Source organism: Felis catus, chromosome A3, assembly GCF_018350175.1.
Source record: "Felis catus isolate Fca126 chromosome A3, F.catus_Fca126_mat1.0, whole genome shotgun sequence".
Classification (NCBI taxonomy): Eukaryota; Metazoa; Chordata; class Mammalia; order Carnivora; family Felidae; genus Felis; species Felis catus.
In genome coordinates, this window is record NC_058370.1 from 59672966 (window position 1) to 59700060 (window position 27095).

General features: G+C 46.2%; 2 long non-coding RNA genes across 2 annotated transcripts; both read left to right on the forward strand.

The window, feature by feature from the left end:
- The first annotated feature begins 5512 nt into the window (after positions 1 to 5512).
- LOC123384426 lies at positions 5513 to 26765 on the forward strand. Its single transcript, XR_006595486.1, has 2 exons — positions 5513 to 5660; positions 21260 to 26765. It is a non-coding gene; the product is annotated as an uncharacterized LOC123384426 (long non-coding RNA).
- Positions 7447 to 18175, forward strand: LOC123384425. The gene is made up of 2 exons (XR_006595485.1): positions 7447 to 9666; positions 17652 to 18175. It is a non-coding gene; the product is annotated as an uncharacterized LOC123384425 (long non-coding RNA).
- Positions 26766 to 27095: the final 330 nt, after the last annotated feature.

The window sequence follows — 27095 nt, forward strand, 5'->3', positions numbered from 1 at the left end:
AAGAAAAAATAGAGACAATGACACATGCATGGAAAAGAGAAAAAAGAGGGCTAAAAAAGAAAAATAGAAAATATATTATAAATAAAACATAACAAATATTGTACAATATAGTCATATATAATTATATATTATGTATAATATATGTAATTATATTATATTAGTTACATATAATTATATATGAACACACACACACACTTTCAAAGGAAAAATAGGCCTTTATTCTAGTTTAGAAAATCCTTAGTACATTTTGGTATTGAAAATGTCTTTCTTGGGGTGCCTGGATGGCTCAGTTGGTTAAGCATACGACTTCAGCTCAAGTCATGATCTCACAGTTTTTGAGTCCAAACCCTGAATGGAGCCCCTCATCAGCCTCTCCATTATTAGTGCTTGGGATTCTCTCTCTCTGCCCCTCCCCCATGCCCTTTTTCTCTCTTCTTTGCTCTATCTCAAAAAAATAAGTAAAAACTTTTAAAACAGTCATTACTCTTATGAAGTGTTGCTGACAATTGATGGTAGTTTTCTCTTTTTTTTTCAATGTTTATTTATTTTTGGGACAGAGAGAGACAGAGCATGAACGGGGGAGGGGCAGAGAGAGAGGGAGACACAGAATCAGAAACAGGCTCCAGGCTCTGAGCCGTCAGCCCAGAGCCTGACGTGGGGCTCGAACTCACGGACCGTGAGATCGTGACCTGGCTGAAGTCGGACGCTTAACCGACTGCGCCACCCAGGCGCCCCTGTAGTTTTCTCTTTTAACATCTTTAGTTGGTGAAATTAAAAAGTTAGCAACCCGAGAACAACCTCCCGAGATATTTCTGAGCCTTGACCAGTCTGAAATCTCTGAGTGCCTGCCCCAGCACACCCTTCCTCCTTCCACATTGTCTCCCACAGTCCCTGTGCCCACTGACGAGGGTCTGAGCTGCTCCTGCACCAGCTACTGCAAGGGGTCTGCCAGACCCCAGCAAAGAAGCTGCCCTGATCTGAGGGCTGGGGACCCTGTGTGGGCCCCGCTGGAGCTCCACAGTCAGTGCGACCACCTGAACATCTCAGTTCCATCACACCACCCATCCTCCTCCAGAAGGAGCTCAGGGTTGGGAACAGGGAGGTGAATCATTTTCAGTATCCTCTGCATAAAATTCAGCCCCAAGCACACATGTCACATCTGCCTCACGGCACTTGCCACCTCCTCACTAGATTGAGTGCAAGGTCCTAGGTGAGGTTCCTAAGCCAGGCCCACACATTGCTGAGATGGGCTTCTGTCCAGGTCACATTTTGCTCCCTGAGAGTGTTCAACACAGGGTCTGGGGTTACAATCAACTGTGCCTGACCCCCAGAGCTTCGACTGGAGGACATAAATACAGGCCTTAAGAGCCATTCTGGGAACAAAGCACTGATTTTGTTATAGTTACCACGCTGGAGTGCAGGATACTGCCTTCTCCTGTGCCCCTCTGAATCTGTCTCTTTCATCCCCAAACCCCAGAGAGGTGTTTCACCACAACAATGTGGGGTGCTAACAACCAGAAGCACCCCGGTGCCAGAGAAAGACCATGGCAGGCAGCAAGAGAGAGGGGGTTGGTTCCATACGTGCATTAAAGCCATCGCATTTGCCAGCTCTGTTTCCTGGACCACACTGCCGCATGGATGGAAGGACCGCTGAGAGGGAAATGCCAGTTCTTCTCCTCTGCAGGGAAAACTGGCCCTGGGTCCCTGAAGGCATAATGAGCATGGATCCAAGAGTAGGAGATGGGAAGGGAGCTGGGTTCTCACTGGTGGGTAGGACCCAGTGGATGTCAAATTCTCACCAGTCTGCGATGTGAGGGAGGATGAGAGATTCCTTCCTCTCTGAGCCATGAGAAAAGAGCGTAGCATCCCCCATACCCTGTGGGCAGTAGGTACTCAATAAATACATACGGGACCTGTGACTGCTCATCTACCCAAGGTCACTCCTTTGGTTCCCCCTGCCACCAACCCCAGGGTTGTAACCCCATGGTTACTAAGGACTCTGCTTCCTCCTGCTCTGAAAAGGTGCCTATTTTTAGCTTCAGTCCTCCCATGCATCAGTGCTATTGAATCACTTCAAACACTCAGCTAGGACGAGTTCAGGTTAGAGAGCAGGGAGATGAGCCAGGCTCAGCATCCCGGGCATAAATGCAGGGTTTGGAAGAACCTGGGACCCAGGAGGTGCAGGAGCATAAGGAATTCCTGCGCCCTCCACAGGAAGCAATTCCAGGCCTCCTGGGTATTTGACCCACATGTGGGTATTCAATCCAGGCAAAAGCAGGTTTGGGACACATTTTCACAAGCTGGTGAAATTCTACCTTCAAAAGTGCCTGGATCCAAAAGCTAAAAGGCAATGAAAGAAATAAGCCACGAAGTCATAGGAAGTGATTTTGAGTTTAATCAGAATCTCCCCCTTCCCCTGAGGGACCTACCCGGGCATACCCCTCATTCTTTCTTTGCTCCCAATTCCTCACCTCCTCTGGTCACAGTCCCAGCTGCACTGTAAAACTAACAGTGGTGGCACTTAGGTGCCTGGGATGGTCCTGAGCACTCTACATGTGTTACCTCCGGCCCTTGTAACCACTGTCCCCACTGTATGGAAGGGGACATTGGCACAGAGGGGCCAAATGGCCTGCTCAGGACTGTGCAGCTAAGAACGTGAGCCCCTTCAACAGCCTCTTCCTTTTCTTACCTCTTCCCTGGCAGAGAGAAGCCCATGCGTGAGGAGTTGTGAGGATTAATTTTATGTGTCAACTTGGCCGGGCCATGGTGCCCAGATATTTAGTCAAATATTATTTTGGGTGAGTCTGTGAGGGTGTTTTGGTTAAGATTAGTGTTTGAATCGGTAGACTTTGAGTCTACCTCCATAATGTGAGTAGGCCTCATCCAGTCAGTGGCAGGTCTGAATAGAAGGAAAGACTGACCCTTCAGATAAAAGAGAATTCCTCCAACCTGCTGGCCTTTGAAACAGGCTCTTCATGTTTCTATACAGCTTCTGGCTTTTGGACTTGAACAGGGACATTGGGTCTGCAGATTTGGGAACTGCCAGCTTCTATAATTGCATAAGCCAATTCCTTATAATAAATCCTTTTCTCTTTCTATTTATACACATCCTATTGGTTCTGTTTCTCTGGAGAACCCTAATACAGGAGCCTTTCCTAAATTCTATGCTTTTTGCAGCCCGAGGGCACATAGCACAGCCCCAAGCCCATGGTGGGGGCAACAAAGGCATTTTGAACTAGAGGCCCCTGTCCAGCAGATTCTCATCCCTGAGGAAGGCATTCGCTTTCTCTGCCCCATGGAGGACTGTAGGAAGAGGTATAGGGAGAGGTGGACAGTGTGGAAGGGTGAGCAGGGTCAGGACTGCAGAACTGTGAGGGCCCATGTGAAAGCAAAGGGGATGTCAGCACGCGGCCCCCAAGCAGGCCAAAGATTCAATGCCACCCTCGTCACTGTCAGCCAAAGCAGGGTCATGTGGGGTGGGACGCAGGGGAGGCATCTGAGGGGTGGGGTGCTGTAGGAGCCATTCACTCAGCCAGGAAGGAGCCATTTGGCCCTGATGATGATTAAAAAAAAAAAAACAGACTGACCTTTGTTTGAGTTTTATTATTGTTTTTAATTTCTCTACAGACAACACACCCTTATTGCCCACACCAGGCAGCCACTCCCACCACCCTGGGTAGGAAACCTTTGGAATATCTTGGTGGTGGAAGCGAAGTGTTTGGTTTAGTTGTTGTGATTTTAGTTATTTTTTTTAAGTCTGGATTCCCTTGGAATATATAGGTAAATATTCCCTTAAAACAACTGAAGTATAATCTTAGCCACATATGCAACTCATATGGGTAATCTAGCAGTCCTATTTTAAAAAATGAAAAGAAACAGCTGAGATATAAACGTTAACAATCTATTTTATTTAATCTAGTCTGTTAATTAAAAATATAATCCATATAAAATTATTAATGAGCTATTTTACTTTTTTTTTTGTTTGAAATCCAGTGTGGGTTTTGAACTCAGCACCTGTCTCAGTCCAGATGCCACCCTTCACGTGCTCAACAGCCATAGGTGTGGAGTGGCTCCCCAACGGGACAGCACAGCCTGAGAGCCTTGACCCGTTGAGAAAATCAATCTACAGAGAGGTGGCCACTCAGAACGTGTTAGTTGCTTGGCGGTGCTTTGTTCGCTTATTTATTTATTTATTTATTTACTTACTTACTTATTTATTTAATGTTTATTTGTTTTTGAGAGAGAGACAGAGCGAAGTAGGGGAGAGGCAGAGAGAGAGAGAGAGAAGGAGACACAGAACTCAAAGCAGGCTCCAGGCGCTGAGCTGCCAGCACAGCTGACAACTGTGAGCACAGTTCACAGGCTGGAATTCGTGAACTTCGAGATCATGACCTGAGTTGAAGTCCCGCACTTAACCCACTGAGCCAACCAGGCGCCCCTGCTTTTAATTTTCTTAATAGGACTGTTCCCCAGGCAGCATGCAGGTGTCATTTAGCTCTAAATATTAACTACACACAGCCATCTGTCCCGGGCGGAGGGGAGGGCAAATTCTCCAGATTTCTACAGCACAAGGGGGAAGCGGGCCCTCGGAAGGAGGAGAGGAGATGCTGAGGGAAGAAGTGCTTCGCCCACTGGCTCCTCCGCACCTGTTAATCACAAGGCGTGATTCTGCTTGCAACCAAGCAGTCGGAAGAGGAAGGCGGAGACAAGGGTCAGGGGTCAAGGTGGGGCGCCCGCTGCTGGGCTGCTCACCAGAGACTCTGCTTTTGTTTCTACCCTGGCACGGTTCATTTGAAAGCGTACACTGCTTGGTTTTGGTAAAAGAACCGGTCTGAAGGTCGGCCCGGAAGTCGGCCCAGGGATCTGAGGTCCCCAGGATCTGAGGTTCCACAGGAAACGGCTGCGTGTCCCTAGGATGGTGATGGGGCCACCGCCAGGCCATGACAGTATGTGCGTGACCTCAGTGCTTCTCCGTGGCCAGCACAAGAAGAAAGCTTTGTTTATGGCTACAACACAGACCTGACCACATGGGGCGCCCAGACCACGGCCTCCAAGCCTCACCTCGTGGGGAGCGAGGGCTCAGCCTGTGCCCGGCCAGACCACCCCTCTGACAACATGCTGTTTTTCGAAGAGACAGTGCAGGGTCATCTGTGATGCTTCCTCCCTGGAGTCCTCTGCCATGGAAAGGGAGGATCAGAGTGAGTTCCCGTGATCATTTCCCTGGCTGTGGTGGGCCCCCCCCACAAACCCTGACTTCGGCTAGGAATCTCCTTGCAAAACATGAACGGGGTGTAAGAGCTGAGTGGGAGCCCGGGGAGCCTACACGCACACCTCACCTGGAGGGCCCAGCAAGCTTGCCCTCACCACATGGCCACTGTGGGCAGATGAGTGAAGCCTGAGCTTTGGCTCAGCCCACCTCAGCCCATTTCCCCTCCTCTTCCCTTCCTCATTCTGTCCCTACTCCCCCTTCCCCCTCCCCCTTCCCTCCCTTCCCCCTTCCCCCTCCCCTCCCCCTCCTCCTCGCCTAGCCACAGTGATGCCTGCCATGGCTATGGGGACGAACCTGCAGGGCAGCCCCGAAAAGCCGCTGTAAACTGTCTGCCACCCTGCACCCGGGAGAGGGCCTTGTATTCTTCAGTGAGAACCCTTAAGAGAGGCAGGTAAGGTTCAAATTATCATACAATCAAATAATCATGGAGAATCCACTCTTCTGTGTTTGGTTTCTGATGGGGTTTGGGGGCAATGGGTGTTCAGAGCTGACCGCCAAGAAAGAATTCTTGAAGACATCTTTGGTGCAAAAAGGTGATTTTATTAAAGCATGGGGACAGGACCCCTGGGCAGAAAGAGCTGCACTGGGGTTGTGAAGAGTGACTTCTTATATACTATGGGGCTGGGGGAGGTAAAATCAAAAGGGAAGTTTCCAAGGTGATTTTCATATGCTAAAGTAGACTCACGGATTACAGGAGACCTAGCTATTGTCAAGTTAAGGCTGTTTTTCCCTCTAGCAAAGCATTAACTTGAGACAGTAAGGTGTTCCTGGAGAAATGTTTTACTCTGCCTGCCTCAAGTATTTGTCAATGGGCTGCAGGTTATAAGAAAATTTAATTTTATCTGTCATTTCCTTCTTGTCTTTGTTCCCCCACATCATTATGAAGGGGGTGGTGATGTTGGGGCTCCAGGAAACTGAGTCTATAGGTTTCTAGAAATTTCTAGGCTATTGTTAAGATTGCCTTTTTCTTGTAATTTACTAAGATATTTGTAAACCCATGGAGACTCTATCAGTTTAACCATTTGTTTTCTGTCCTTTCCTTTGTACTTGGGCAGCCAGGAGTGCCTGAGGAATGTCACACATATCCCACCTGGGGGGTGGGAGTGGTAATGCTAGCTTATGCTTGGCCCTCAGCTTGCCTGAGGTCCCTCATCCCTTTCTATCATCACTACAGTATCTGCGAGATTCCTCCTTGAGGTCCTTGTACCAGGGGTTCATTTCTATTCAGTTGGTCCATAATATTCCATTGTATGAATAGACATACACATTGAGGAATACACTTACAAGCAGTGAACTTTATGTACTTTGCTGTATGTCCATTTTTCATCAATTTACAAAGTCTAAAAAGGCACATGAGGAACATGAACTATGAACAAAGCCTGGCAATTGCACATGGCTGAAATAATGTCTCACTCATTTGAATTCTAGCAGCAAACATCTCTACGTGTCTGTGTAACCTACTGGTTTCACTTCCTGTTAGAATTCTGTACTGTGAGATCCTAAAGGGCAGAAGACTTAGAAGGTTAGCACCAGTGGTGTGCCGGTAAATGATCAATTATGGACTCTTCAAAAAAAGTGTACATAAATATATACAAATAAGTTGACCACACAGTTTACTGACATAAAGGATATATATATTATAAAACAAAATAATATTCTTTATTGTAAATTATATATAGCCAGTTGATTTTCACAGATTTAAAATTTTGTTTTCTTGAACCTGTATCCTCAGCCAGCCTGTGGTTACATTTCTACCATGAGTTGACAAATGAAGTTGCTCTGCTACCTCCCATGATGTTTGCTTTTATTTTCTGTATCCGTCTTCATCTTACATTTTGGAAACTTAACAGATTACTCCGCATTTTAGTATTTTAAGAGTCAGAATCCAGAAAAGAATTTTACATTTACAGTGAAATTTATACCCCTTGAAGATTAAAATAAATTTTTCTATTAGTGATGTTAGTCCTTTAAGTTTGGAAATGACATAAATATTAAGGTAGATACTTATTTTTCAGTTTATATGTATAACTTCTGTGTGATTTGCTATTTCTTGCAAAATCTAGTCTTTACAGTTCAATCGCCAGTAGTGTAACAAAAGCAGACTATAAATCAATGCTTGACGCTGTTTGATTTGGCAGAGAAGTCACTCATGTCATTGTAAATGAGTGTACTGTCAGCATAAATGTTGGTTGATATTTTTGTTTATATTCATAAGATGAAAGTGAAACAACAAAGATGTATATTGGAACTTTACTCATTTGTCAATGATGTGAGCAACTTCTTTGCTAAATTGGATACTAGTTTTCAAATACTAGAAGAACAGATTTGCAATTGTAGTAGCTATAGGCACAACACACTTTTAAATTTAATCTTCATTATTAACTTTTTCTCCACCACTTTGTCAAGTCTAGACAATCATCAGAATGATAAACCAAGCCCCTGTTTGCAGTATTTGCCAATTTCTTCAGTGTAAATGCTCCCACCGCGGTCGGTTTCAAGTTACTGACATGTCACAAAGAAGTGACACCTAAGTTCACTTTTGGAGAATCAGCATGGGTGGTCGACTGGATCACAAAGGAGGGGGTGCATCCCAGGCATGAGAAAATGCATGGGGCACAGACGGAGCATGAAAGGCTGTGTCCAGCGCATAGAAGGTCTTGTGTACCCACCAGAATTGATAGTAACTGAGAGCTAATATGTACTGAATCAGTACATTGTGCCAGGCACTGTACTAAGCATGATCTCATTTAATCTTCATAAGAAGCCTATGAGATAGATGTTTTTGTTACCCCTTTTTGTGAAGAAGGAAACTATTATGGCTTAGAGCAGGTGAATGACTCACCTGAAGGCACACAGCTAATAAATAGCAGAGCTGGGAGTTGAACGTACGTTAGTCTGACTCTAGAACTCTAAATTTCCCTACAACGTCTGAAAAAAACTCTCCTTTCTTATAGAAGCCCAGGCAGAAAGTGATGGGGCTTGAACTGAGGCAGGCTGTGATGGGGGACAGGGAGGAGGAAAGCAGTAATGAGGAAATAGCTCAGACAAAATTCATAACCAACTGGTTGTGGGAAGTAAGAGAGGGGGGTAGGGAAGGAGTATGACAGCAGAATTTTTGACTTGGACAGTTAGATGAACACTACTGCCACTAACCAAAGTAAGGAATAGGGAGGAGGAAGTAAGGAGAGGAAGTGGGGAGAGAGATGATCAAGTGGTTTTGGATATGCTGAGTGAAAGGCAGCCTGAGGCATCCAGGTAGAGAATATCTAGGAGGCATTATAAATATGGCCTGGACATTAGGGAAAACCTAGCCTGTTGGTCTGGATGTGGCTCTCATAAACTTGTGGGTTTGGTGGTCTCACCTGTGTGAAATCATTCAGGAGAAGTGACAACATTTACCTTCAGTAAACCAAACACTAAGAACCAACATGGAAGGATATTCTTCACATTTTGATATGTTACTACTTGGTTGAGCATTCCTAGAAGGCTGATTTTAATTACTGCAGATTCTATTAAACAATAAGAAAGCGGTCTTTCTGGGAGTTGCTGCAATACTTTATTTTTGAGATAAACCATCAGTTACCTTCCACTGGAGAGGCCCCACTTGAATGTAAGGCCTGCTCTACAGACCCAGACTGGGGGGTTCCCTGCCCAGACCAGCCCAGAAGCTGTTTTCCTGGAGTCTCCCATCCCACTCTCTTTGGAGGGGGGGGAAGGAATATAAGGGAATGGGGGAACTTATGATCTTGCTGGCCAAAAAAGGGAAGATACTACCAATCCATGAAAGCTCTCTGCTGGCAACAAATCTCAGAGAAGAGCAGGTGTTCTCATGCACATGAGAATAAGAACCCTCCCATGGTGCCTATAAGATGAGGATTCGTGGGCTCCTCCAAAAATTCTGATTCACTGGACCTGGGACAGGGCCGAAGAATCCACATTGTATTGATTACCTCTATTAGTCAGTGTTCTCCAGAGAAACATATGTGCAAAAATATTTATTTTAAGGAATAAATAACCTAATCTGCTGTCTGTAAGCCAGAGGTCCCAGATAGCTTGTGGTATAATTCAGTAAGTCCAAAGACCTGAGACCCAGGGTTGCTGATGGTGTAAGTCTCAGTCCAAGACCAGAAGACTGATGTCTCAGCTGAACCAGTCAGGTAGAGCAGGGACAAATTCTCCCTTCCTCTGTTTTCTGTTTTATACAGGCCTTCAAATGTTTGGATGATGCCCACCCACACTGGCGTGGGCCATCTGCTTTACTCAGTCTACAGATTCAGATGGTAATCTCATCCAGAAACACCCTCACAGACACACCCAGAATAATGTTTGACCAAATGCCTGGACACTTTGTGTCCCAGTCATGTTGACACACACAACTCATCATCACATTATGTCAGGTGAGTCTGAGCCTTGGCAGTCCTGAGAGGATGGCACTGGGAGAGAAGAGAGGAGAGGGGAGGGGAGAGGAGAGGAGGAGAGAGGAGAGGAGAGGAGGAGAGAGAAGAGGAGAGAAGGAAACTAGGAAGGAGATTGAAGAAGGGCAAACTGAGAGCCTGAGGAATGGTTGCATCCTCAAAACCTCCGGAGGGTTTCAGGAAGGAGGAAGGGTCAACTGTTCAGAGGACTGAGGTCCAGCACTAGAGAGGGTCTCTGGACTCTTGCCACAGAAGGTCACTGAAGGCTTACATCAGAGCAGCCTTCATTGTGTGGTGGGAAGAGCCTGACTGCTGGACTGAAGCCTGACATGGGGTGAAGAGTTGGCCAGCAGGAACAGTTCGTTTCTGGAGGCTAGCTGAAAGGAAGAAGAGACTCAGGGCTGTGGCTTGTGCTGTCACAAAATGACGCAGCAACTGAGGAGTTTCTACTCTTTTGGCTCCAGCCTGCTCCCTGGCTGGGGTGGGTGTATGGGTCTCTGTTCCTCTCCCTTCTTCTGACCCCCAAAGCATATAGACAGGACTCTAATGTGTCCCAAACTGCTTTGGTAATCCAATCCCTGCAACAAGAGACAGGGTTAACTTGTACTCTGGTTAACAAATAGAGAGTCTTAGCAGCAGAATGGCCCCAGGAAAGGAAACATTGCATAAAGGTGTGAACTACCCCAACAGCCCGAGGGATTTGTCCAGTGAGTTCCCCGGGCACCTCTTCCTTTTACTGGAAATAATTTTTGGGTGTTCTAACAGATTGGGGCTAATCTTGATTTCAGTCACAGTAATTCCACTGAATAGTTCCTTTTAGAAACATTTACAAATGAAGCCAACTTGTGTTTTAAAAGTGAACATGGGTATCACCACGTTGTGGTCATATAAAACTATTTATATTTGTTTCCTGAATGGATACTATAACAAATTACCACAAAAGGGGTGGCTTAAAACGACAGGAATTTATTCTCTCATGGTTCTGGATGCCAGGAGTGCGAATTCAGGGGGTTGTAGGGGTGGGATCCTTTCAGAGGCAGTGGGAGCGAATCTGTTCTTGGCCTCTTCCAGCTTCTGGTGGTTGTTGCATTCCTGGACTTGTGGCCAAATCGCTCCAGTCTCTCTGCCTCTGTCCTCACATGGACTTCTCTGATATGTGTCTACGTCTCTCCTCTGTGTGTCTCCTAAAAGACACTTGTCATTAGATTTAGGGCCCACTTGGTTAATCCAGAACGATCTCAGCTCAAGATCCCTAAATTAATTTCATCTGCAAAGACCTTTAAAAAATTTTTTTAATGTTTATTTACTTTTGAGACAGAGAGAGACAGAGCATGAACAGGGGGAGGGTCAGAGAGAAAGGGAGACACAGAATCTGAAGCAGGCTCCAGGCTATGAGCTGTCAGCACAGAGCCCGATGCAGGGCTGGAACTCACCAACCATGAGATCATGACCTGAGCCGAGGTAGGAAGCTTAACCGACTGAGCCACCCAGGCGTCCCTGAAAAGACCTTTTTAAAAAAAATAACGTCATATAAATAGGCTCTGGGGATTAGGATGTGGCCATCCTAATGGGGATCCTAGGATGGGGGCCACCATTAAATCCACTCTACTACTTGCTCAGGCAAACTTTCTAGAAAGCAGATATAACCTAAGCAGCATATGTGACTCAGGGACCCCTGCAAAATAAGAGTTGTTGGGGTCCTAGAGAAGACCTCATACTGTCCCACTGTACGGAGGAGAATGTTGAGGCCCCAAGAGGGGAAGTGGCAGAGCCCAGGAGGTGCTAGTGATAGTTCCTCTTTTCAGAAGTAAATCCTTGTACCTGGAAACAACATTCATTGCTCTGTCTGAAAATGGCAAACCTTGTTTGAACATCTTGCTTTCAATCCAGAAGTCAAGACCATCAGCAGACGCAATGGCACATATTTGGGGTGGAGTATGGGGAACACTAACATATTGATTTTGGCTAAAGCTCCTAATACTGCTTGGCCTGTGTACATGACTGTCCTTCTCTTAAATTGATGCCTGGAATCCATTTGATTTTTCTTGAAGAGCACTACCGATTTTAAGTGTCATCTGTTGTAAACCTCCATAGCTAAACTGCAATGTATGTCAGTACAAAGGCTTATTTGTCATCATGAGGTTTGTGTGGAGGGAGATGGGGAGGTAGTGTGATAAGTTGGAGAAAGGACCTGTGTTCTAAATCATCTCTGATCTTTTAATTACTAAGCTGTGTGTTCTGGGCTAATTAATTAACCTCTCTGAACCTTTTCTTCTCCATCTGTGAAAGGGGGCCAGTGACCCCCCCCCCCAGCTCTCAGAGTTGGCTCTAGGATTGGTGAGACAGTGGTTGTTAAAGCACCTGGTATGTAGTCATTACTCAGCAAATCACTTTGAGTTTTGCTTTTGAACAAATGTTCATTTACTTTGAGAGAGAGAGAGAGAGTGTGAGTGTGCGTGCGCATGTGTGCCGGCAGGGGAGGGGCGGAGAGAGAATCCCAAGCAAGCTGCATGCTCAGTACAAAGCCCGATGTGTGGCTTGATCTCACAGCTGTCAGATCGAGACCTGAGCTGATATCAAGAGTGAGACACTTAACTGACTGAGCCACCTAGATGCCCTGAATTTTGCTTTTTTTTTTTAATTTAAATTCAAGTTAGTTAACATACAGTATAGTATTGGGTTTCAGCAGTAGAACCCAGTGATTCTTGAATTTTGCTTTTTAAGGAAGAACACTTACAATCTAGGAAGGAAGGTAACATGTAGTACTTAATAGCTAATACTTCCAGGTGTTAGACTCTGTTCCAAGTGCATCCCATGTATTCACCCATTTAACCCCCTCTGTGCGGCAGCCTCTGTCCCTCTCATTCTACAGATGGGGAAACTGAGGCTTGTGGCAGTAAAGGGACTCGCCCACGGTCATAGAGCTACTCTGTGATAGAGCTGAGACTTGAGCTGAGGCTCATGTAATCCTGAGCCTTGCTCTATGCTGCCTCTCCAACATTTCAGGAGGAATATGTTAAAGGAGGTGAAAGAAGCTTGGGGTGGACTTGAGGGTTCAAAGAGAGAGGATACCTGTGGTTGAAGACATGCAGAAAGGCAGAAAGGACGCTAGGCCTTAAGGAGTTGGAATGAGTTTTAACAGACATGGGTGCGCAGCACCAGCCACTTAGGTCTCTGCGCGTGGGCAGGGAGCAGTACCCGTGTTCACCCTACCTCACTTTCCGCTGGCTTTCCCAGAGCTTTGGGAAGCAAGCTCACCCCTCTCCAACAGGGGAGCTTCAGAGTGGCTTTGGAGCGGCCAGATTTCAGAGGCCAAGGAGATGGTGCTGGCCCTTAGATCTCTCCCACACAGGGTGACCATAGTTATTGTCCAAATCAAGACCGTCTGGGGAGTTATTAGGCCATTAGTCCAGGACAAGAGGTGTCACCTGAGACTGTCCCAGCAAGCCAGGCCATGTAGTCACGCTGTCCCTGAGCAGCCAGGTGCCTGGGCCTGTAGAATCTATTGAACCACGGCCCAGCACAGCCCCTCACGACACAGTGTGCTTTGGCTCAGGGTGGCGGGGCTCGCTGGTGAAAGCATCCAAACCAAACAGGATGAGGCAGACAAGAGGCTGTCACAAGGCCCTGTGCTGGGGGCGGCCGGGGAGAGGTGAAGGCACCTGACCTGCCTGGACATGCCATAACAACACCGTGCAGCCTGCTCTGTGTTCGGGGAATTGAGAAGAAGCCCCAGGTATGAGATCTCAAGCCTAAACTTTCCACCAAGAAGGGACTTTCTCACGTACGAAAGGAAGGCACCACTCGGGTTGTTATTTGAGTAAATACAGGCAAAGGAACCCAGTGTCTGCCTTCGTCAATAGAATAACAGGCAAAAATAGCTTTGTGGGTTTCTTTACTTCTTTTCACTAAGCGAGCCTTTGAGAGGTTTGTGGCGTGTTCCACGTAATGATGTACCCCCAGGACTCCCAGTTCTCTTTTTCAGTGTCCCTGGAGAGGAGAAGTGGCGGCTGCTCCCGTGCCCAAGGAGCCACAGCTGTGCCGACCCCCTTCTCTTTGTTGCCTCTCAGCATCTCACACCCCTCTGGGAAACCCTGCCTGCAGAAGGGCTCAGGCAACCTTGTTAAGTACTTATGTGTCCCCAAGGGGAAAAGCAGACATAAAGCAGGGCCCTAAGGGTGGGATGCAGACAGGTTAGTTTTGCTGCAACACAGAAAGGGTGCGTGACACTGGGGTGCATAGGCAGCTTGAGGAGGGTGGGGATGACAAACTGCCTTCTTCACACCAGGGCCCCAAGCTGGGCTGCTGTGGGCAGGCCATAATATCGGTGAAGGACAGGAGAAGAGCAGGTTCCCAAATTTTCCGGTGTTTGTGAGGTGGAGGGGGAGCAGGGCAGGTGGACACCACTGTGATGATGAGGCCTTGCTGCGGTCCTCACCTGTGGCCCTGCTCCAGGTCACTGAGCCCTTTCTGAGACCACACTGCAGTGTGACTAACACACAAATGCTTGAGCTACTCTTCAGAGAAGAATTTATCCACTTACCCTCGGCATCCCATGAATTTGCTTTGTCTCCGAGGGAATAATTAACCAGTGTTAGTATGATATCAGAAAATTGCTAATTATGGCAATGAGCTAGCACAGCGATCTGAGAACTTGTGGAGCTATAGTTAGTAATGACAGGAGAGGAAAATATTTGACTGTTTTGTGCTGCACCCAGGTTCTCAGGAGGGGGCGAGAGATGAGGCTTGGCACTGTGCCACTCGTGGCACCCATGGCATGAATTTGGAGCGGAGACAGTCGCCTAGGAGTTCAAGACGGTGTGAGGAATGAGGATGGCTATGGGGGCTAATGCCCACAAAGGGTCATGGTGACCTGTCCCCACCCCAAATGCTCACAGTGTTTCATGCACACTCACACAATTTCAAGTTTATATCCCACATTCACACACATTTGCACACTCACTGTCAACCATACACATTCACTTAGACTTACACACACTTACAGTTCACACACACACATACACACATACTTTCACATGCTCATAGGTGCTCATATATTCTCTCTCTCTCTCTCTCTCTCTCTCTCTCTCTCTCTCACACACACACACACACACACACACACACACACACACACACACTTCAAATCATTTGAGCTCTCTTCCTAGTCCTGGAAAGAAGATGGTCACCTCAGTGTTTTGGGCTTATATCCCTTGGGGTTAGATCCTTGGTGCCTTGAGAGTAATTTTTCCCCCTTTCATATTCTCTGGGTGTTGAGAGGACTGAGCTCCAGCGGAGTGGTGGAGGGCGGGGGGGGAAGAAATCTAGCAGCACCAGATGTAAATTATGCTAAGATACTTAAGCTCCAGGAAATGTTGGTATAAACAGTACTTGCAAATTACTGCACAAACAACAAAAAACAAACAAACAAAAACACCCTTCATTTGAATGGGTGTCTTATCTGGTAAATAATTTGTGATATGTGATTAATTCTGTATGCTATGGAGCCTCATGAACCTATGAAGAACTACCTACCATGCCATACTCAACATTCAAGGTGCTTCTCAGGTGCAGCCAAGATTGAGAATCACTATGTGTTTAGCCAGTGGGTCCCCAACTTTGCTGCACATTAAAATTACAATCCTGATGCCCAACCAAGCACCTGGATGTTGGCTTCTAATATCATCCTCCAATGAAAGGAACCATGGTTTGTTGAAGAAATGATTGATCCTGGGGCTTAGGCAGGAAGGATTCAAGATAAGCCTGGAGCATCTTGTAGTACCAGAGAATAAGGAAGTGCTCACCACAATGATGGGGATATGTCAAAGGGACACAGGAACCAACTGAAAGAGCTCCCAGTAGCCAAAGCTGAATGATTTGAGCAATGAAATATTAGACCATAAGCAGTTTATAAAATAAATATCCACAAGTCCATACTGATATAAATTATTGAATAAATAAACAAATGGAGGAGAGTAGACAAATCTCTCATACAGAAGAATTCCAAATGATTTATGTAGATACTCCTCCTTCAAGGAGGTGGAACATAACTCCTACCCCTTAAGTGTGGGCTATGCATAATGACTTCCAAAGAGTATAAGGTGAAAACAGGAAAAGAGTAACTTTACCATGGAGAAACCTACCAAACCCAACCTCAGCCAGGTGATCAGGGTCAACATGAACAGTGATAAGTCACGTGCCCGTGATTGGTGCCCATCTCTGGGGTTGTCCTCCCCAAAGCCCATTACCCTGTCTAACCATGAGAAAAACATCAAACAAATCTAGTTGAAGGACAGTCTACAAAACACCAGACCAGTACTCCTCAAAACTGTTAAGGTGATCAAAAACAAGGGAAGTCTGAGACTCTATCACAGTCTAAAGGAGCATAAGGAGACAAGATGACTAAATGTAATGTAGCAGGAGGTATCCTGGGACACCAAAAAGACATTAGGTAAAAACTAAGGGCTTCTGTATGATGAATGAACCTTTATAGTAATAATGTGTCAGTATTGGTTCATGAGTAGTGACAAAGGACCATACTAATGTGTTTAATTTTTGTTTTAGAGAGTGAGTGCAGACGGGGAGAGGGGCAGAGGGAGAGAGAGAAAAAGAGAGAGAGAATTGCAGGTAGGCTCCACACTCAGCACAGAACCTGACACAGGTCTCGATCCCGTGACCCCAGGGTCACCACCCAAGCTAAAACCAAGAGTCAGACATTCAACCAATTGAACCACCCAGGTGCCCCACATAAGATGTTAACAATAGGGGGATAGGGGAAACTCAGTGAGAAGCATATGGGAACTCCCTGGACTACTTTCTCAACTTTCCTGTAAATCTAAAAGTATTCTAAAACAAAAAGTTCAGTTTAAAAATAACCTGATTCCCAGAATACTCATACCAATGAAACCAGGGTTTCTGGTGTGGGAGTGGGCATCAGGACTTTGTAAAGCCCCTGGATGATTTTGATGTATAGCCAAAGTGAGAGCCTTCAAGGCCAGTTTGTGCTACAGCCACAAACAACTATAAAGTCTCAGATACTTAAAAACAACACAGATTTTGGGGCGCCTGGGTGGCGCAGTCAGTTAAGCATCCGACTTCAGCCAGGTCACGATCTCGCGGTCCATGAGTTCGAGCCCCGCATCAGGCTCTGGGCTGATGGCTCAGAGCCTGGAGCCTGTTTCCGATTCTGTGTCTCCCTCTCTCTCTGCCCCTCCCCTGTTCATGCTCTGTCTCTCTCTGTCCCAAAAATAAATAAACGTTGAAAAAAAAAATTAAAAAAAAAAAACCCACAGATTTTTATGCCCCTCCAGCTACACAGATATTATGGGAGGCAAGGCCCTGCTGTTCATCATAAGTGACTCAGAGACTCAGCCTGGCTGGGCCAGCCATCTCCAGTGTTGCTGGGCATGGGGCCAGGGAAAAGGAGATCTCCCAGGGTCTTGCACCAGTAATTACAGGCTCTGGCAGAAGGGACACGTGCCCCTGGATCTCATAACTCATTAGCCAGACTAGTCACATGCCCCATCAGACCACAAGGGGGCCTGGAAATGCAGCCCTACCATGTCCTCAGAGGTGGAGAGCAAATATATTTGGCAAATGCTCCAATGGCTACCACAAATGTGCAGCCAGAGCTTAGCAAGAGGGATTTAAACAGAAAAGTTGTTCCTCCTGACTTGTGGTATTGACCACTGAGGGCCTGGATCTGCCTCATGCCCAAGCACTACCTCATACCTTGATGGTAGAAAATGGCTGCCTGTCTTATATCCTGTGCGCCTGTCTCTATCTCAGTGCCCTGTCTAGGGTTCCAGTCTCTCTAAGAGTAGGGACTCCCAGAGACTGGAGTTCATGGAGCCACCCCCTGGCCCAGCAACTGGAGGATGAGGTCTCACCATCTGCTGACCTTAAGGCCCCTTGAGAGTTGATTTCTGGTAAGGGTCTGCTCTGAATTCCCTGTCTTTGGGCCTTTCCAGCTGTCAAGACACTTGTGACTGCACAGAGCCTCCTGACCTGACAGCTGGGCTGAATGACTGGCCACCTCTTGTCTGTGCCCACACATCAACTGCCACATTCAGCTTGTGAGACCAGATTCCTTCCAGCCGTAGACCCATCCCCACAATCTGCCTCATCTCAAAGTTCTGAGTCCCCCCGTATTCCAGGGGTCAGACTACATGACTGACAGGCTTCTGAAACATGAAGACCTTTCTTGCAGAGAGCTCAAAGAGGGTCATAATCAGATGGATGACAAGTAAGACTACAGTGAGAGGGAGCTGCATGAGAACACACCCTAAATTAGTTTCAGCTTTCCTGCAAATCCTTATATATTCCTTCTGTTGATCAACTGAAAACCCAAAATCAATCTAATTCAATTCTGAAACTGAACATGGAGCCAGACGTTGTATAGGTGCCTGGGACCGGTAGTGAATAAAAGACATTTCCTATGTCCTTGAGAGATTTAGTCTTTGGGGAAGACAAATATTAAACAAATGTGAAAATACGAAAAGCCTCTTTGTGTGTGTGTGCACGCGCGCATGAGAGAGAGAGATGGCAAGAGCATGAGCACGAGAGCACTATAGGAGCATGTACAAAAAAATATGATTAACCTAGTCTAGGATGAGAAAAGACCTCCCTAAGAAAATGGCATTTAATATGAAACTGAAAGCATCCAATGGTGCTTGGCCAAACAGGTTGTATGGATTAAAGATGGTTACAAATTCTTTGCTCCTCCTCCCACTGAAATATGGAGTCTAATTCTTCTTTCCTTGGATCTGGGCTGGCCTTTACTTGACCTATAGAATGTGGCAGAAGTGATGTTCTGGATCTTCTGAGGCTAGGTCATAAGAAGCCTTCAGCTTCTGCCTAGACCTTTTAGAATACTTGTTCAGGGGAAAGCAGATGCCATGTAAGAGGCACACTTACTCTGAGACCACCAAGCTGTTAGGAAGCCCAGCTAGCCTCATAGAAGGGCAACATGGTGGGGAGAGACACCCAATCAGCCCTGGCTTTTCCAGCCCTAGACATGTGAGTAAAGAAGCCTTTTGATAATTTCAGCCCCAGCCGTTATCTGACTGTAACAGAATGAGAAGTGCCCATGTGAACGCAGTCAGCCCACAGAATTGTGAAAAATAGTAACAAGCTATTGACTTAAACCACTGAGTTTTGGGGTAATTTGTTATGCAGCTATGGATAGCTGGATACTGGGAGTGGTATAGAGTTCCATGCAAAGGGAATAGCATATACAAAGGCCAAGACTCTGCCCTTAGACTTTGTTTAGAGAATAAGGCATTAAAAAATATTTTAGAACCAGCTCTGTGGGACCAGTTGCAGTATGCGGTATGTCTTCAGGACTTCTGCAGAATGTTCTCAGATACGGAGGGATTTTTTAATCCATCCATGGATTGACTGAGGAGAGGAATGATTCACAAACGCCTTGAGACCATGGCTAAATTAGTTTGGATATGGGTGCATTAAATCTCTTCAGGTCAAAGGGTCCGTGAGATTTAAAAGGAGTCTGGGAACTCTAAGAATCAGGGGCGGTGTTTTAGATTTTAAAAATAGGGCGCCTGGGTGGCTCAGTTGGTTAAGCATCCTACTTCAGCTCAGGTCATGATCTCGTGGTCCCTGAGTCTGAGCCCCGTGTCAGGCTCCGTGCTAACAGCTAAGAGCCTGGAGCCTGCTTCAGATTCTGTGTCTCCCTCTCTCTCTCTGCCCCTCCCCTGCTCACCTTCTGTCTCTCACTTTCTCTCAAAAATAACCATTAAAAAAATTTAAAAATAGTGTTTTTTAAGCCAGCCATAATTACAGTGGGAACTAATAAGACACACTCTTAGCTGGGTACAAAGTAGATTCTTTTTGTTTTTAATGAATATTTATTTATTTATTTATTTATTTATTTATTTATTTATTTATTTATTTAGAGAGTGCACGTGCAAGCAGGAGAAGGGGGGGGGGGAGGGGGTTGGGGGAAGAGAGAATCCCAAGCAGGCTCTGCACATGGTCAGCACAGAGCCCATTGCGGGGCTCAGTCCCACAAACTGTGAGCTACTCAGATGCCCCCAAAGTAGATTCTTTAAAGGAAGAATCAAGGAAAGCAACAGTGTTTGGGTCAGGAAGTATGGATTTTACACTTATTCTGTGTCGATTTAGTTTATAAAAATAAACATTCCTTCTCTGAGTTCTAAGAGTCTATAGGGCTAGAATACATTTGCTAAGAGTAAATGTGAAGAAAAGAACAAAAACCAAAAATCTGGAGGAAGCTGACAGAACTCTGGGGTCTGTCTGCTGACTTCTCTCCCTGTATTCAGTGTGCACTCAGGCTGTGCCTGAGCCTGTCCAGGGCTGGGAGCTGGGGGCATGAGGCTGGGCTTCCTAGGCCTCCCTAAAGTAAATGAAGGTGGGAAAAGCAGATAGGATCTACTACCGTGCTTGTATCTGCCTGAGTCCATCTGAATATTTAGCCACTTCTGCCTCTAGGTGGCACTCTGTAGCCACCATTCTGTTTCTACATTGGCAACAGCCTGGTGACCCCCATCAGGCCTCAGACAGTCTCTCCCAGAGAACCTGGGGGGCTGAGCCTGTCCTGTGGCAATTAGGAAACTCCATGCAGTGCTTTCCAGAAGTGACGGGGAGAGGAGGGTAGGAAAGCATCTTGCCTCCTCCAGACAAAGTTCGTGACTGAAGCTTTGCCTTGGGGTTTTCTCTTCCTGAAGTAAAGTAATTCACATCTTATACTCTTTCTAGCCATCAGCACTAGAGCATTTATAAAAGGGCCAAGCCAGCGTTTGCTTTCCTTTGACCACCTTGTCACATTTTCTAACACCTGGGCAAAAGGCTGTCTCCAGAGCCAGGAGGGATTGCCAGCTTCCGTCTTTCCCCACCCCCCTTTCTATCAGCGCCTCACGTCCTTTCCAACAGGTCGCACTGACCTGCTTCCAAGAGGTCTGAGCACCCAACTTCACACAGCCAGGATGTCTGTCTCCACCTGCTAGTAGCTCACGCTGCTTCAGACAGGAAGTAGTCAGTGAACCCACATCACTCCTGGAGGAAGGATGTTTTGAGTGCAGGATGAGAGAGGACTCTCTTTCTGCTCTGTGAACCCCTTTTCAGTGCAGACCCCAGTCAGAAAGTGACTCTTTTCTGCAGAGGAAAAGGATGGATCTCCCCTCTTGTCTCGGCAACAGGCCAGTGTGCAGAGCAGGGGCCAGAGATCATCAGACCCAGGCCAACCTCAGAGCTGTGCAGGCTGCAGTGAGTACTACCATGGGCACTCCAAATACAGGAAGGCACCTTCCAGAGCCTGCTGGAGGGAACCAGGCCTTTTCCACAGTTCTGCCAATAAAACCTCTGGGGCTCAGCTTTGAACCTGATCCTAGGAATGACATCTTCGCACAAACTTTGTAGGACAAGTCAAATCCAAAGAAGAGAAAATGCAGGACTGGCCAATGAAAAAAAGCCAAGAAATCTGGACCAGCCCAGAGCAAATGCAGTATTTTCTCCACATGGGTTGAAAGAGGTTCTCATGTGTGAGGAATTGAACATTTAAGTTAATTGTGTGATAAACTATCTTTTGCCTTCATTCTAGAGCAAGGAGCAGCTGTTCCTTTAGAGTCTTTATGGAACCCGTGTTCATTGAAGCTCTTCTGGGATTTGTCACAAATATATTTTTGGTTCGGGTGCCCAGAGTAGCAAAACGAGCCAAGAGCGATGCTTCCAGATTGTTGCTGTAAGAAGACCACATCCCTGTCTGGTTCTCCAGGTAATCCACGTGCACAGTAGGGAACATTTAGAAACAGCCTGTCCCTTCCTGTGTTTTCCAAAAGTACATCCTGAGACAAGGGTTAATTTGCAGGGATGTGGTCCCAGGGAGCAAGAGTGAAGGACAGGGGAGCAAACAGGGGGGAGATGTGTTATCGAACTGGGCACTACCAGGGGTCACCGCATGATTGCTCTTTGGTACTCTGAAGAATTTTCTGGAGCAAAACTCAGAACTGTCCACCTGAGCAATGAAGGAGGCTTCCTGACTCCACCTCCCATGCCTCACAGGTCAGAGGGCCCCTCACAGGGCATTAAGTCTCCACACTTCTAGGTGATGACTGAGTGAAACAGTTCTCCCAGGTGGCCCATATCTCAGCATCAGAGAGACGACCTGAAGCAGGTGTGGCGAGGGAAGTAGCTGGTGGTTCACACCTGTGGGAACCTGGTTGCAACCTGCAGGGACCTGGGTTTCTGCAGCAGTGGCTACAAGAGGTGAAGCTGACAGGAGGTGAGGTGATGCACAAAAGGTGTCTCCCTCACAGGCATGGGCCTAAGCAGAGTGTAGGGTGACCGAACGGTTGATGTGCAGACCACACTTCTCCATGGAAAGCATTACAAATAAGTAATGGCTAGCTTGCTCTGTGGGCCGGCTCACAAACAAACCGCAATCTGGATGGATTAACTGCATAGGGAAATACAACAGCATCAAGGCTTTCACTATGGAAGACAACAGAAAAACAAACATAGTGAGTAAAATAGTATTTTTAAAGTTCATCTTGAATGCTAGTGCTTGAGGAAAGCAGGTGTCCTTGGAGAAATGGAATGAGGTAGTTAGGGTCTCGAGATTGAAAGGCACTTCTGGATACTTTTCAGAGCTTTAGCAACAGCACCGGAGCATAATTGTATTTACCTCCATGGCAGATGCAGGCACGTCCCTTTCCTGGATGCACTTGGATTACCAACACCACTTTTATGTCATTCAGCCCTAATTTTGGTTAATATTTTGTTCCCAGATGGAAGGGAGAGAGGATTATAAAGTGGATAGAGATTTTCCAATGGAGAAACTCCAACAGGGTTGCAAGGGAATGAGGAGGAGGAGGTTAGAGAGAATATGGGTGGGCATATGAGAGGGAGAATGTCCATGGGGGAATTACTAGTTCTAGATAATTATTTACTGTGTACCAAACAACTCAAGGACCACAGCACGGGGGTGGGGGGGTGGTGGCAAGGATGAGGGCTGGGGAGAGGCGTGTGGCATAGAAGCACCCTCCTTTCAGAAGTAAGGGGGGGAAGCAATGAGGAGCCAGCTGCAGTAACCTGTACTAGGAGGCGCTGTGGACCCAGGAAAGCTTGGCTGGTTCCTGCCAGATGGGGCTAGCAGGACTTGGGATGGGGGGCAGGGGCAAGTGCAGTAATTGCTCACATGAATGGGAACATGTTTCTTAGGGTGATGGTGGAGGGCGTGTGAATCTCAAAGGTTAATTTGCATTTTTAAAAATGTTATGCTGATAACTCACTGCAATGGAGGAAAGCTTTGGGTGTTCCGTCGAGTCTAGATTCTCTCTCTGAAATGTTCTCACAGGTAAAGATGTATATAAAATGCCCAGAGGAGGCTGTAATAGATTTTGATGCATATTTCATATTTTCAAGCATACCACTTGATCTCACAAACAGATTGATGAAAATGCAGTCTTTATTGTACAATATTCATGTTTTATTAAATGTGATTACATAGCAAGTAAGGGAGAACTGCGGTAGCAGCCATGCTTCAGAGCTGGAGCCATGGCTGTTTCCCAGAGGCCCAGATGGGACCTCCCTCTTTGGGTTTATAACCTTGGGGTCATCCTGCCTTGGGGAAGTCACTGTCTCTTCTAACTCTCACTCTGCAGGAAAAGAACAGCACTTGCTCTTTTTGAACCAAGCAGAGTATTAATAACACATTCAGAGACAGAGGCCTCAATCTTATCTGAGGTAGAAAGGAGTCTGGCTCCTTATCCAGTCTGCCGCCCTTGGCTTCTCTAAGGAACCACATAGCCCGGAATTCGTTGTTCAGTCCACACTCGCAGCTTCCCAGCAAACCTTCCCTCCTTGGAAACCTGAGAGGGTTCGCTTCAAACACGACTTTCTGGGCCTGGAATCAAATTGGCCTGGCTCCCCTCTGATCTCCCCAGTCTGTAAGCAGGGGTCCAGGCAGCTGTAGTAACTCGACCCTGCACAACCCAGCTTCTTTTCTTTTCTTGGACAAGATTTATATGGCGGGTGTAGTCTTACCGCAGACATTCCCAAGAGAGGCCCAGAACACCCGCGTCACCCCAGCCCCTCAACTCCCTGCAAGTTAACTTTAAGATGGGTTTTTAGATAAAGTTGGGTTGATACTTAAGGAAAATCGAATTTGTGTGTGATTGAGAAACCACTTTATACAACTTGATGGATTACCTGAAACCTTCCTATGAGAGAGGGGGTGGAAGAGAGCTGAAAGAGTCCAACCTGCAGTCCGCAGTTTAAGATGCTTTGTCCTCCCCGATGCTGGAGGAGTGACAGGCTTGGGCTTGGAGTCAGAAACAAACCAGACTTGAGTCCTGGTGACCCCACTTACTGGCTGTGTGACGTGGAGTAGGTGAATTACCCTCCCTGTGCTCAGGTTCCTTTCCTGGAAAATGAAGATACTAATGTCACGGGGTTGTGGTAAAATAATGAATATTAAGCACAGCCACTGGCACAGAGAAAGATGTCAATACATGTTAGCTATTATTATGAAGTCATGAATTCATTTAAGCCACAGAGACAATGGCTTTGCTATTGTTGTTTGATACATGTCCTTTTTGACAAGTGGATAGTGTCACATGCTGGGATATGAGTAGGGGAACCAAGAATGAAACCCCAGGCTGTTGCCAATCCCCACCTAATACTAGAGTCGAAATGGGCCACGTGTTTTACTACTATGTTGGTGGAGGAAGTGCTAAGTGGCACAGAATAGTAAATTACATTGTGCGCAAAGCATACCCCTGCATCTGGGGGCTGGAGACAGTTTTCACAAGATGGCCATGAATGCTGTGGGTACAGGCATACGCTTTCCCATGACGGGACATAAGAACATGCGCAGTCTCCAGTGAATGCCCTTTTATTTACCTGGCGATGTCAGTTCCAGACAGCCCGGGCCTCGCTGCTGATCTGAATAGTAATCAGATTCTCACATGTCTCCCTGTCTTTCCAAGAAGCCCAGACACTAATAGCATCCCCGGGGAGGGGCTGCCGTTTTCTGAGTGTCCGCCACAGATGTACAGCTTGCCTTGCTCTTCCTCATAGGCAGGAGCCAGGGATAGAAAGGATTTTTTCAACTTGGCTGGCAGTTTCATTTGGAAAAACAAAACAGTATAAGCACTTGTTTCTGTTGGACATAGTGCAGAGATGTTTGTATTTTTAAGCAATTACTCAAAATTACTTTCTATGGAATTTCCATTTTATTTTGTTTATTTCTAAAGTCACCCCAGATAATGCCTACCCTCTACTGATCTGTAACTCGGTGCCCCAAGAAACTGTGACAACAACCCTGTACTCCACTCTAGGTCTTCTACACAAAGGGCGTTGCGTCGGAGGAAACTCCAGTGTGTACAGACACCCAGAGAAGGGACCTGAGCTGTTTTAAGAATGGCTGTATTTTAATGTCCATGAAATTTGATGTAGCCATTCTTTCCTTTAGTATATATTTGCTGTGTGCACATGTGGATGGATTGAGGCCCTGCGTCAGGGCTTTCATTCAAGGCAAGAGTCTGGAAGCTTCAGCCTGAAGATCGTTTGGGCCCTTCTTGCTGCCCAGGTCCTGGCATTCAGTAACCCCTATTAAGCTCCACCCCCAGCAGGTTGTGCTGGGGGTGCAGTGCAGGAAAGGAGGTGAAATGCCCAGTGAGGAGTTTGGTGGACAAGGAGGCCCTCTACTTAGCGAAGCTTGGGCCTCCCTGTGGACTTCAGGCCCACACCATGCCTGTCTCCCAGCCCCTGGGAGAATACAGATAATTACTGCAGGGACTTCTGGAGAGGCATCCATTCCCATAACTAAATTTATTCCATCAGAGTTTTTTCTTTGCCTAAGTCTAATTGGTACAGTCATTATGTCAGAGTGAATGTTGTTATTTTAGTCAAAAGCAGTAAACTAGGAAAGACATTCTATATTACAGTTCGCCTCTCTGTCCTGGGGTTAGGAGCCTTACGAAAGAATCAACAAGACCTGACTGTGTACCATGGCCAGCATACCAGACCTTCCAGGGACCTCAAAGAACAAAGAGGAAACTGGTCTGTGGGGTTTGCCCCAAATCATCATAAACGAGGTTGTGAATCTACACATAGGTGGACTACTTCTGCATAGATAGAAAAATATCTCTGCACCACTTTCCTTCTTTGATTTGTTTATTCTGTTCTGCAGAATTCCTCATTGTACAGACTGCTGAGCACAGTAACAGAGAGCAGTGTGTGTTTGTTGAATGAATGAATGAATGAATGAATGAATGAAATATGCATGTGGCTCCGTGCCATGGTCGTGCTTCATGAAGCAAATTAAACCCTAGCCCCAGCTCTTAGTGAGCTTGTGTCCTGACAGCCCGTCAGGTGTTGGATAACATGTACCAATGATGGAAAAAATACAAAAAGGAATTCATGTTTATCCTTTCAACCAGCAACATGCATATCAGATTACAGAAGAATTAAAATGTCTGTGGGTAAAATTACAGTGCAAAGTTTTATGAAGTCATCAAGGTAAATCCTATTTTGCAAAATTGCCACAAGATTGTGAATGTTCTCATGGCCTTAATTCAGGATACATTCCTTAGACAAAGAACATCTTGGTTTGATTCCATTTGTTTTGAAGCCCATATTCTACAGAATTATTTTTTCAGTGTAGTATAAAAATGTAAGAATGGTAACTGGAAAAATTAGATCATTTTTCCAGATGTATAGATTTTCAATTGGCAGTTGTATGGAGGACTGAAACATGGTTAAATGTAACCAATATTCATTTAATGTAATTTTCATCTAATGTTTGGGCCTTTATGCTTCGGGTATCAGCTCCCTATTTTCTTGTTTTTATTTAAAATCTGTCACTTAAGACTCAAATCTCTTGTTTAAGCATCTGACTCTTGATTTTGGCTCAGGTTGTGGTCTCATGGTTTATGAGTTTCAGCTCCACATTGGGCTCTGTCAGTGCAGAGCCTGCTTGGGATTCTATCTCCCTCTCTCTCCACCCCCTCCCCTACTTGCTCTCTGTCTCTCAAAAATAAAAAACAAACTAAAAAAAAAAAAGAGACTCAAATTTCTCCTACAATGCTGCCCTCAATGTATAGTTGTTCAAAGCCTTCCTAAGAAGTGAGGGAAATGTCATGGAAAGCCCATGGTCCTGTTTTGGGTTGAAAGCACATAACTCTGCCTCTGCTGTATTTTAAGGTGTAGCTTTACACCTGAGAACTGTTGTTTACCATCTAGGTTTCTCTTAGCAGAACTTTGAGACTGAGCTGTTTTATCTGGTTTGCTAGGGCTACCGTAACAAAGTACCACAAACTGGGCTGTTCAAACAAGAGAAATGTATTGTTTCACAGTTCTGGAAGCTGGAAGTCTGAAATCTAGGTGTTTGTAGGGTTGATTCTTTCTGAGGCTATGAGGGAAGGATCTGCCCC